General features: G+C 41.9%; 1 protein-coding gene across 8 annotated transcripts in view; it reads left to right on the top strand.

Moving 5' to 3' along the window:
- The first annotated feature begins 542 nt into the window (after positions 1-542).
- GULP1 (GULP PTB domain containing engulfment adaptor 1) overlaps positions 543-10,012 on the top strand; it is a 143,379-nt gene continuing 133,909 nt past the window's right edge. For 2 of the 8 annotated variants that reach the window (XM_038141781.1, XM_038141777.1), the window contains exons 1-2: positions 547-696; positions 9,548-9,642. The gene's annotated coding sequence lies outside the window, so the exon portion shown is untranslated. Of the gene's footprint in view, positions 697-2,640; positions 2,658-9,547; positions 9,643-10,012 lie in introns of those variants that run through there. The other 6 variants (XM_038141779.1, XM_038141783.1, XM_038141776.1 and 3 more) reach the window with 6 other exon arrangements.

Genomic DNA, 10,012 nt, shown 5'->3' with positions numbered 1-10,012 from the left:
CGGGGTTTGTCTACTGATTAATGCAAAATGTAAGGCATCTTTCATGTGCTGTTAAGAAAAAATAATCAGGGAGGAATAATAGATTTGTTTCCTGCCTTTCCACAGACACTATATGCCCTATTATTGGCAGAAGCCCACTAAGAATAAAAGAAATACGGCAGACATCAATTCCTTGCCTTTCAACAGGTAATGCTTTGCCCCTAACTTGCACATACCACGATTGTCATAAAAATATATTGGATTTCACCGTTCTGGTGTTTTGAAGCACATTTTAATGGGGAGTGCCACAGACGTTCTCAAAGTGCGATGCTGCGCATCTGTACCTGACAAAATTCATAGCAGCTATAACCCAAACCAGTGCGAGCCTGTCTACTTTTCTTTAGGAGATGCCTCCTTGAGGAGCGTGGAGTTACCAAATCGCGTTCCTCACTTTCTCAACTGCCGCCTACTCTTCACGCCGCCTCTCCGCCGCTCGCTGCTGCTGCGCTGCCCAGCGCTGGCGGTGCGGGCGGGAGGCAGGGGGAGCCCGGGAGCAGCGGCGGCGGCCCGGCCCGGCGGCGGCGAGCCCGGCAGCAGGCGGGGTCCGCGCCCGCCCGCCCGCGCTGACGTCAGGAAACTTTCGGGGCGGCCGTGGCCGGAGCGGGCGCCGGGAGCGGCGCGGAGAGGCGGCGGGACGGGCTGCTCCATCGCCGGCAGGTACGCGGCTCTCCGCGCCCGGCGGCACCGCGGGGCCCCGCGCCGGGGCGGCCCCTGCCCCGCGGCGCCGAGGGGCGGCCGGCAGCCACCGGGGCGCGGAGGGGGGCACGGGGGTCCCAGCGCCTGTTGATCGCCGCGGCTGAGCGCTGCCCCGGGCTCCGCCGCCCCGCTCTGCCGTCGGCGCGGAACTCGGCGGGCGCGGGTGCCGCGGTTCGTTCGCGGGGCTGGCGCCGGGGCAGCTTCTCGCCCCCGCGGGTCCCGCTTCACCTGCGTGGCCGTGCCGCTGCCGCGGGGTCCGCGCTCCCCGCTCCGGGGCCGCCGGCAGCGGCTGCTCCCAGCCCGGCACCCGCACGGACCCCGGGGTCTCGGACACACGGGCAGGGCTTTGTGAATTTCAAGTAGCTGCGAATAATGAGCTGCCTTTCATTCGGGGTTGGGTGTTTTGCCCGTTGTAAGTACAGTAAAGCCTTTATCCGAGAGGAGGTTTTGTTTTTCTCGTGAGGCTCCGCCGTGGCAGCCCGGCGGTGCTGGGCGGCAGCCCGAGCTCGCCGCTGGGGCTGCTGAGCGCTCAGTTGTTGTACAAGGGAGGATCTTCGGCTCGTAACCAAACCCAAACCATCGAGATAATTTTAACTCCGCGTGTGTCGGGAGGGTGGAGTGCTGGAGTAGTTTGCTCGATCATCATGCGAATAGAGTGAAGTCTGAGCAAGGACTGTAGCTCTGCCTTGGAGTCGGGAGGGAGATTCAGGGAGAAATTCTCAGTTTGAGAGGGTCTGAAAGTTGTAGGATAATTAGAGGACCGTGTAAAGTTATGTTGTTCATTTAATTTCACTGTCCTTCTCACTTATTAAGGGGCACAGAGAGTCAGTCAAAGGCCCGTAAAGGTTAATTGTATTCTTCATATAAAGGAATTGGCTCCCTTCCGAAGAAATAGATTTCTGGGGTCTTTTTTTTGAACTTGAGACACTTATTAGATTTCTAATTTAAATAGCATGCAACTTTTAAACTTTTCAGTTCCTACAGTTCTGTTGCAGTTGCAAGTTCTTAAAACGTCATCTTTATGGAAAGAAAAAGTCATCACAACTAAAGAGATGTTAACAAACTGGAAAACAAGGCATACATGAAGGTGATTATGAAGGTGCTTTGAATGTACAGCGTTTCAAGTAAAATATTATAGCAATATATTTAGTTTATTCAGTATAAATATAAATAAGCATCTGTATTTGTGTGTTATGTGAATACTTCTCCTTTTAGAAGTTATTTTCCCTGATTTTCTTCTCCTGCATGTTAGATGAACATGTAATGAGTGGTACCTTTCTGTTGTTGTAGGGAATAAACAGCACTTCAGAGCCACTTAAGGTGTTAATGAAAATAAGACAAAACATTTTACCAGAAAGGAAAAGAATATATTTTTGAAGGTCAAGCTTCTGTTTTTATGGTCATTTCAGAATGACCATAAGTTTTGCCAGTAAATTGTTTTGTCAGGAAGTTTTGCCTGATAATTGTAGATTTACTTGGCTGATTTGTTATGCAGTACTATGTCCAGTACATCTTCAAATATCTGGAGATTATCCACTTGAACTTGGAGAAAGAAACAACAGAACTTTAATGATTGTTAGCCATACATACACTTTTCTGGGATACATTTTAAGCATATGAACATGTTAGTGATTATAAATCTCATTAAAAGCATATGTTTACATGAATGGCTTGAATAAAGAGAGCGATTTAGGGATTAAAAGCCTGGTGTTATGGCACAGTGCTGAAGGATGCATGGGAGAACTTTGGTTTATACTTTCAGCAGAGCTACAGTGGGAGGAATATCAATGAAAGGGGGCTGGAAATAAGCAGAAACAAATACAACTCTGGTTGCCTGACAAGTTTGGATGACATGATTGGTGGAAAACAAGAGGGGATGTTATACAAACTACTGATTTGTACAGCCTCCTTAATCTTTGGAGGTAACTTTCTAATCTTTTTGAGGTTTTTTTTCTTGAGTTCGTAGATCGTGCATCTACTGTTCAGCAAAAACCTCACCTGATGTGCCATTTCAGATTTTCCTTTACAAGCTCATTTTAATTTGCTAGTCTATTGCATTTAGACAAAGGTTAATTTTGTGGTTCGGTAGCAGTTTGTAAACATTCTTTGTAATGTACAATGTTTGTTAACATTGCTGGATGCACTAAAAGTCATAGTCAGGAGACTTGCATGAAGCACTTGAGAGGTCTAATACAATAAACTGGAATTTGTATTACAATTATGGAATTAGTTTTTCCTCTTGAGATAATCCCTCAAGAGTGTACTGCTTGAACTTGTCATAAGAACATAATTAGAACTACCAGCTGAATTAATTAAAGGGCAGCTTCAGCTTGAACTGGGGAACATATAGCTTGAAAGAGAACAGAGGGGGAAACTACCATATAACTAAATTTTGGTCATATCTAGTATGCCTTGTGTCAGGATTCTAATTCTGTAATTTTTTTTCAAGAGGACAAGTAAAACTCTTGAGAGCTGAAAAGTCCACCAGATTCTGCTCAAAAAAAACTGCAGGTCGCTTAGACTTTTTAGTTATTATCAATGGTGGAATGCATGGCAGAAGCTGAGTCTGTGTTCCAAGGACATCAGCTCTTGAGACGGGGCAAAAAAATCATTAGTTCATGGCTTCGTAGAGTTGTTGCACAAAAATATGCTAATTGGGCAGAAATAAACATTTTCCCCATTGCCTTTTTTGCCTTACTGTAATCTGATTTTTGAAGGATAAGCTCCTTTAGAGACTCAGGTTGTAATCCAGAAAAGAACAAACAATACTGGCCCTGTTAGAACACACAGTGTCTCTGCACAGCTACCTAACAATGTTGTCTTTGGTTCTCTTGTCTTCAGAATGTAACTCTGCATGCAGATATATCTGTCAATATCTTTGGCAATAATTTCCTTCCTAGTATCTCCTGAATCCCTGAGATCAGAACGTTGGCTTTGTTCATGCTGATAGCTTTGCTACCTTGCTGCCAGTGCTCCCCTGAACATTCCCTGTGACTTAAATGCTTAATCAAGCTGTTCCGTGGCTTTGCTGTTGTGGGATGGCCAACTACTGCCACTGAATGTGTAGCCTTGATATGGGTTTACAGTCACAGCCTGTGTTGTTAGGGCTGGGAGGAAGAAGGAGGCAGGCTTACTCAAATATCTTAATTTTGTGGTCTGTCCTCGGGGCACAGACCTGAGTGCAGCAGTGTCATCACTGCCCATCCTTTCAGTCTCAGATGGGTAGCTGTGGACCTTGTCTGTGCCACTCTCTTTGCCCAGGGGCACTGTAAAGATGCTGGGAATGATCAGTCGTACCTCTTAAGTCTTAAAAATGTTTCTTCTTAAGCATTTTAATGCACTTAAAATGCATTTTTAACCTAGACTGCAGCTCCACTGCACGTAATAAGCAGACAGTCCTCCCTTAAGGAACCCCCTTGCCTTGTGGTTTCAGAGAACGTTTGTTACACTAAACTGAGCATCGAGAGTCCAAAGTGATGTTACCACAGATTTCATCCAGGATCCCAATAGAGAATTTATCCAGCTGAAAAGACATCATGAATTCCCAGAAAAGCATTTCCACTTTGATTCCTCCGCTCCTCTGCCAGTTTAAGCAGATGTTCTCATCACCAGGCTAAGAGGGCGCTCTGAATTGAAATATGATTGTTTTATCAGGCTGAAGTGACATGTTTCTGATGTGTAGTTACATATCAGCAAAGACAGAGAGAATGTAGAATTTTGTAGCTGAAGAAAACAAACATATTTGCAGAACAGACAACACCTGGGTTTCTGACAGACATCTAATAGTTTTCACTGAAGCAAGAAGCAGAACTCAGGCTGTAACACCTACAGTTTCACACACGCTGCTTGATAATTTGGCAAAAAGTACCGGAAAGCCTCTTAGATTAAGGCACTGGATTTCTTTAACTTCTGCAATATTTTTTTTCTGTTTTGAAGGGCAGCCATTAAGAAATTTGGTCATTTTAATTCCAGAGTCTGACATATTCATCTTATTAGTATATAATCACTTGTTTACTACTGCATTTATTATATGTTGCACCCTAAGCTTGCGTATTCTGGTTTTATTCTGAGAACTGAGCTGTGTTTTCTCCATTTACTATATCACTTGGAGTTATAAAGATTCAGCAACATCTGTGCAGCCAAATGTTTTTCTGTGTATTCTGTCAGCAATACCTGATCAACACCCTTGACTTGCAATGGTGTGCACAAGTGTAAATTGGTAAACAATTCTCTTAATAATGCACTGGTTGGAGACTGCAGCTGGTTCTGTTGACAGAGTTAAGGTGGAGTGTTTGGTTTTTTGTTTTGGTCACCAGAAATTAGAACTATCATCTGTGGAAATTCTGGTTATTCTTGTGCTGTAGAGATATCCTAAGCAATGCAAGTAAATAACATTTTTATGCTGAAAAATGTGGGAATTTTAAGGCAAATCTTTCACCACTCTGAAGTGCGTGATGGCTGTTTCTAGCTTGCTTTATTGCTTTGTTGAGAAGGGTATGTGGATACTCTAGTACTTGGGAATAGATATGGATACAGAAGCCTAATCTCTTCAATCTTCTCATAATTCCCAAAATAACATGAAAGCTGTAAAACTGCATGCAAATTCCTCCTCCTTATTTTCAGATAGAATGGAATAGTTTTTTGAGGAGTGTTGAGTTCTCTGGAACATTTTAAGATCTTTAATATGATTTCTTTTTTTCAATTCTTCCTCTGCTTTCTCCATCCCCTTAGTTTTAATGGGGAAAACTTTGACCAAAGGCAAAATGCAGCAGTACCACAGTATGCAAATCAGGATCCTGACTAGTACCTGTTGTGCCATTTAATATTCTATTCTGTTTCCATTTTTCTTTTTTACATGCAGATTTCCTATCTTCAGTTCCTTCTAGGCCGAATGGGACATTAGGCACTTAAACATTAGGTGCTTAAACTTTCCAGGTGATCTACTCTAAATCCCTGTAGCCCTTAAGGCTTTTTCAGAGATCTCAGCAGTCTAGGCAAAATCGAAATTGTTTTCCACTAGACAAAAGGCTGGGATGAGGTTGCTCCTGCTGTGGAGAAAGATATCTGGAAGGGAGATGGTTGCCCATTCTCCCCTGGGTCTTGCAACTCTCCTTGTGGTAAGGGTCCCAAGGGAGAGCTGGTTTCTTCCCAGCTGCAGACCGGGTCTGCTCAGCTTTGGCAAGTCTCTTCTGTGCTTGTGCTGGCAATTTATATCTGCTAGAGTGTAATTATTGGTTTTCCTGTGCACAAAAGTACTCCTGATATTAATGAGTATATTTTCTCTTTTGTCGCATTTGGAGCTTTTATTTCAGGGTGTGTGTCTGTGTTTGCACATCTTTTAAAGAAGGTGTCTCCTGAAACAGCAGCATTTTTTTCTTAATCTGTTGTGAAATCTTCTGGAACATATCACTGAAGTGAGGTAATGAGCCTAGATAAAGGATTGTGTTCCCAGTAAAATAGATTATTTTTCCTGCAGTCACATCTCAAAATGTTGTTTGGAACAGCAATCATCTTTGCATGCCAGTTACATTAGGAGTTGTTTAAGAAAGTTTCTTGTGTCCTCAATCCTATTTTTTTAACGTTTGTCCAGGCCATCTTTCCAAATGCCTTGCTGTGCAGATATGTGCAGTCTCTAATGCCTTCTTCCTACACGCTGTCTTGGCAGCTGAGTGCATTCAAAGATCGTGAGTCAGGTTCTCCAAAAAAACCAAAATCTTAAGAATAATGAGATTTAAAATACTATAGGCTCCTTGTGAACATTTAGTATTGTTTTCCTTCCTTAGAGCTTTTTGTTTACACAGGTATGTAGATCAGAATTTTATTTTTTTAATGAAAAGAATTTATTTTTCACATAAATTCCAAATTTTAGGACTTGGGTCTTGAAGAAAAAGTCTCTTGTGAGGCTTTCCCCACAGCTGAAAATTGTAGCTGATAGCTTTTCTCTTTTCTCTGTTTGCTGATTGATGAAGTGGCAGAACCATCATTTCCAAAGCAGTGGACGCTGGGGATCAAAGCTAAAGGCTGATTTCATGTTGCAGGATATTGTATACCCAAGTCATACCTGCTTTAGAGTAGCTGTAGTTAAGATTAATGTGTGGAGACTTGTTAAAGCAAAAGTGAGAGGTGAAGTGTATATGGTGAATGATGCTGAATCTTTACTTGGGATAGAAAATAGCAGCAGGGGATTGACGATGTAGCCAGCAGAAAGTTTGAGACATTAACCCCCACTGTGGTGCCTCTTAATCTGTTTCACATGTGTAAGCTCTAAAGCAGAGCCTACTGTGGATTTGTAAACACAAAGGTCTTTAATGTCTGAGATAAGGACAGTCTTTTTCTTGATTCAAGCAGCCTAAAAATTGCATTACTAATTTTGTAAGTTACACGTTGCATTAATATTCAATTTATCATGTTGTGCAAATGAGCTTAGGAGGGAAGAAATACTTTTCCAACAAGTTGTGCAGCTGGAGCTGTTACTAATTCCCTAATCTTTCTGTGCCATATAGTAATTGCACTTAATTGTTTGCTTTTGCTGTGTTTTATGGTGTGAAATGCAGTATGTCAACACTGCTGAGCAGGTACATCAGTGTGTGTAATGCTAACATTCTTAAAGGAGAGAATTTCCAGGTTTCACCTGACTGGATGAAGCAGCTCATGTGTAGCTACCAATGCAGTGCTTCATACATTTTCTTGTAAACAGAGTTAGTTGTTGGTTTTTCTTGATGATGGGTTGGTTTTGTCTTTTCACATGTTTTTGTGAGGGGTGGTAAGATAAGAGAAGGGCCTTTCCCAATGCCTGTGGCTGGGAAAGGGACATGTAAAGTAACATCATTTTATACAGCCATTTAAAACTGTTAGTATTAACCACTGCTAGTGGTTGATTTTCTTGTTAAATTGCTCCCTTCTACTTCAATGGGGCTCTCCACTGCTAATTCTACTTTTTATTATTTTAAAAGCATATTAGGTTTCTTTGGAGACCAAAAGAACTCACCTAGAAGCATTCCAGCTTGTAAAAATGATTCCTCCATCTTCCTTCCCATTCCATTCTGAGGGGAGCTCTGTTTCTAGTTTACTCCTTATGGATTTGAAATTGTAGCTAAGAAACCAGCCAGTCTTGGAGAGGGCACTTTGGAACTTTAGTTCCCAAGCTAAGTTTTTTCAGGGCCTATTGCTTCTGCCCTGAAAGACAGCAGAATCTGCATATTGTGCTTTAACCTGCCATACTGACTGGCAATCCCATGTATTTGTCACAAGCACTCTGCCATTAACAGCAAATGTGATAATCTAGATGAGCATATGAGCTATTTATTGTTTTCTCTTTCAAAATTAAGTACGTCTCCCAGAGGTCTTGGTTCTAATCCCTGTGTTTTATGGCTGAGGATATTGAATGCAGCTATTAAGCTGTTAGACTGGTTTTGTATTAGTAATTTTCTCTGCTATGAAGAGTAATTCCTGAATCCAAATCATTATCTGGCATTTCAGCCATGCCACACTGAATGATGTGCTTGCATGGGGGATACTCCCCCTGTCAGTATAGCTGTGTGGTTCTTTTTTTTACTGGTTTTGACTGGGGTGGCATGAGACAGCTGGTGGCCACTGCAAATCTGCCAGTGTGGAAAGCTCAGAGCAAGCAGAGCCCACGTGGATGTTGCAGTGATCTGTCAGGAGACTGAAGTGCAGTTGACAGCACTGTTGATTATTTCTCTTAGAAACAAGCAGGTGTTTGCTTGGCTTCGGTACTGATTGGCAAGGCAAAAATGATTTAACTGCGCAAGTGACAGTGCTGCTGCGAGGGAGGAGGATTTGTGTCATGGTAGGCAAGGATAGTGTGCTGCACTGCTGAGGAACTGCTTTAATGCCTGGTGTTCTGTATGGTGTTTATTTCTCCAGTCTTGCACAAAAGTGGAAATGCTGGTTGCTATCCACAGCAGTAGATGTAAAATTGTCAATCTGCTTAGATTTTCACTTCTGTTGTTGGGTTTTCTGAGGAGGAGAAGGATGGGGTGTGACTACTGAGCAGTAATATGATGTCATGGCACCCTGTTTCATGTAGCTATCTAATTAAAAGAGATTATTACGAAATAAGATTATTCTACAAGGGCATTCAGTATTAGATGGCAAGCCTAGCATGTACAAGCTAATACACCTTCTTGTTTCCTGTGTAACTGATAGCTTTCAGTCTTCTCTGTTTTCAAAATGTACAATTTGCACCATAAATTCTAAACCCAGCCTCAGACTCATAAAAGACTGACATGCTCTAGTGAAAAGTTTGCAGTCTTAGACTTGTTTTCTCAAGATTGAATCTAATAGGATAAAGGATATCTTAAGAACAAATATTATTTCGCTGAACTAGGATGCATTTACAAAATATCTTTCTTTATCTGAATTTTCTTCTCACATTAGTCTGTTTTGTCTTTTAAATTCTCAGATTTTATAAATAAAGCAATGACATAATCTTTACTTTTAAATCTCTAAAGATATAAAGCAATCTAGTCACTATAAAAATAGATGCAACATCATTTGCTCATGTATTTTATTTGAAGCCAGATAAGAAAATTATGTAGAGGTAATAAAAATGAGAGATGGTATTGTGTGGATAAAGCAAATAATTTTCAAGTGCTCGTGGATGAGGTTTTTGATGAAGTGCATCATGTGTAGCCTGGCATCCCCAAGGTGATCATTTAAAATGCAGTAGAAAGCTGCTTCTTCTGGAGGCTCTCAGACAACAGAGGCCTCTTGGGGAGACTCTGTGTGATTCATATACTTTGTGTGTCCAGATATCTTTGCTGACCACTGATCCACTGATATGTTTCAGGATTTCCTCATCTGTGATGCTTTTGGTTTGAGTCTTCAATTCATTTCAAACTCCACTCCTGGAAGAATCTGGGGTACTTCAAACAGAAGTGCAATGTAAGAATGAACAGTCACCATCGAAGCTCTTGACATCCAGAATTCAGAGCCAAGTCATGTTTTGATGACTTAAGGATATTGTACTTTATTATGTAGCATTTTTCTTACCATTCCTGGAGGATATCCTGAGTTTTTATAACTTAATGGCTTATGAAGAATTCCTAAATAAGACTTTCTCCCCCTTCCCATTTTGGAGTTGTGTTTCCTCTGAAGCATTGTTAGACTTGATTAGGATCTAGGAAATTTTTGAGTAATGAGTCAGAAAAATAAACAAAATGTGAGCAAGCAAAAGGTGGGGAATGGAAAAGACTTCTGGTTTAGATGAGTTTAAGTCCTATCAGCTCTAAATTAGAGGTATGGTTTCCCTCTC

This window comes from Motacilla alba, chromosome 7 (genome assembly GCF_015832195.1).
Source record: "Motacilla alba alba isolate MOTALB_02 chromosome 7, Motacilla_alba_V1.0_pri, whole genome shotgun sequence".
Classification (NCBI taxonomy): domain Eukaryota; kingdom Metazoa; phylum Chordata; class Aves; order Passeriformes; family Motacillidae; genus Motacilla; species Motacilla alba.
The sequence above is the reverse complement of the archived record's forward strand: the minus strand, read 5'-3'. Positions and strand labels throughout refer to the sequence as shown.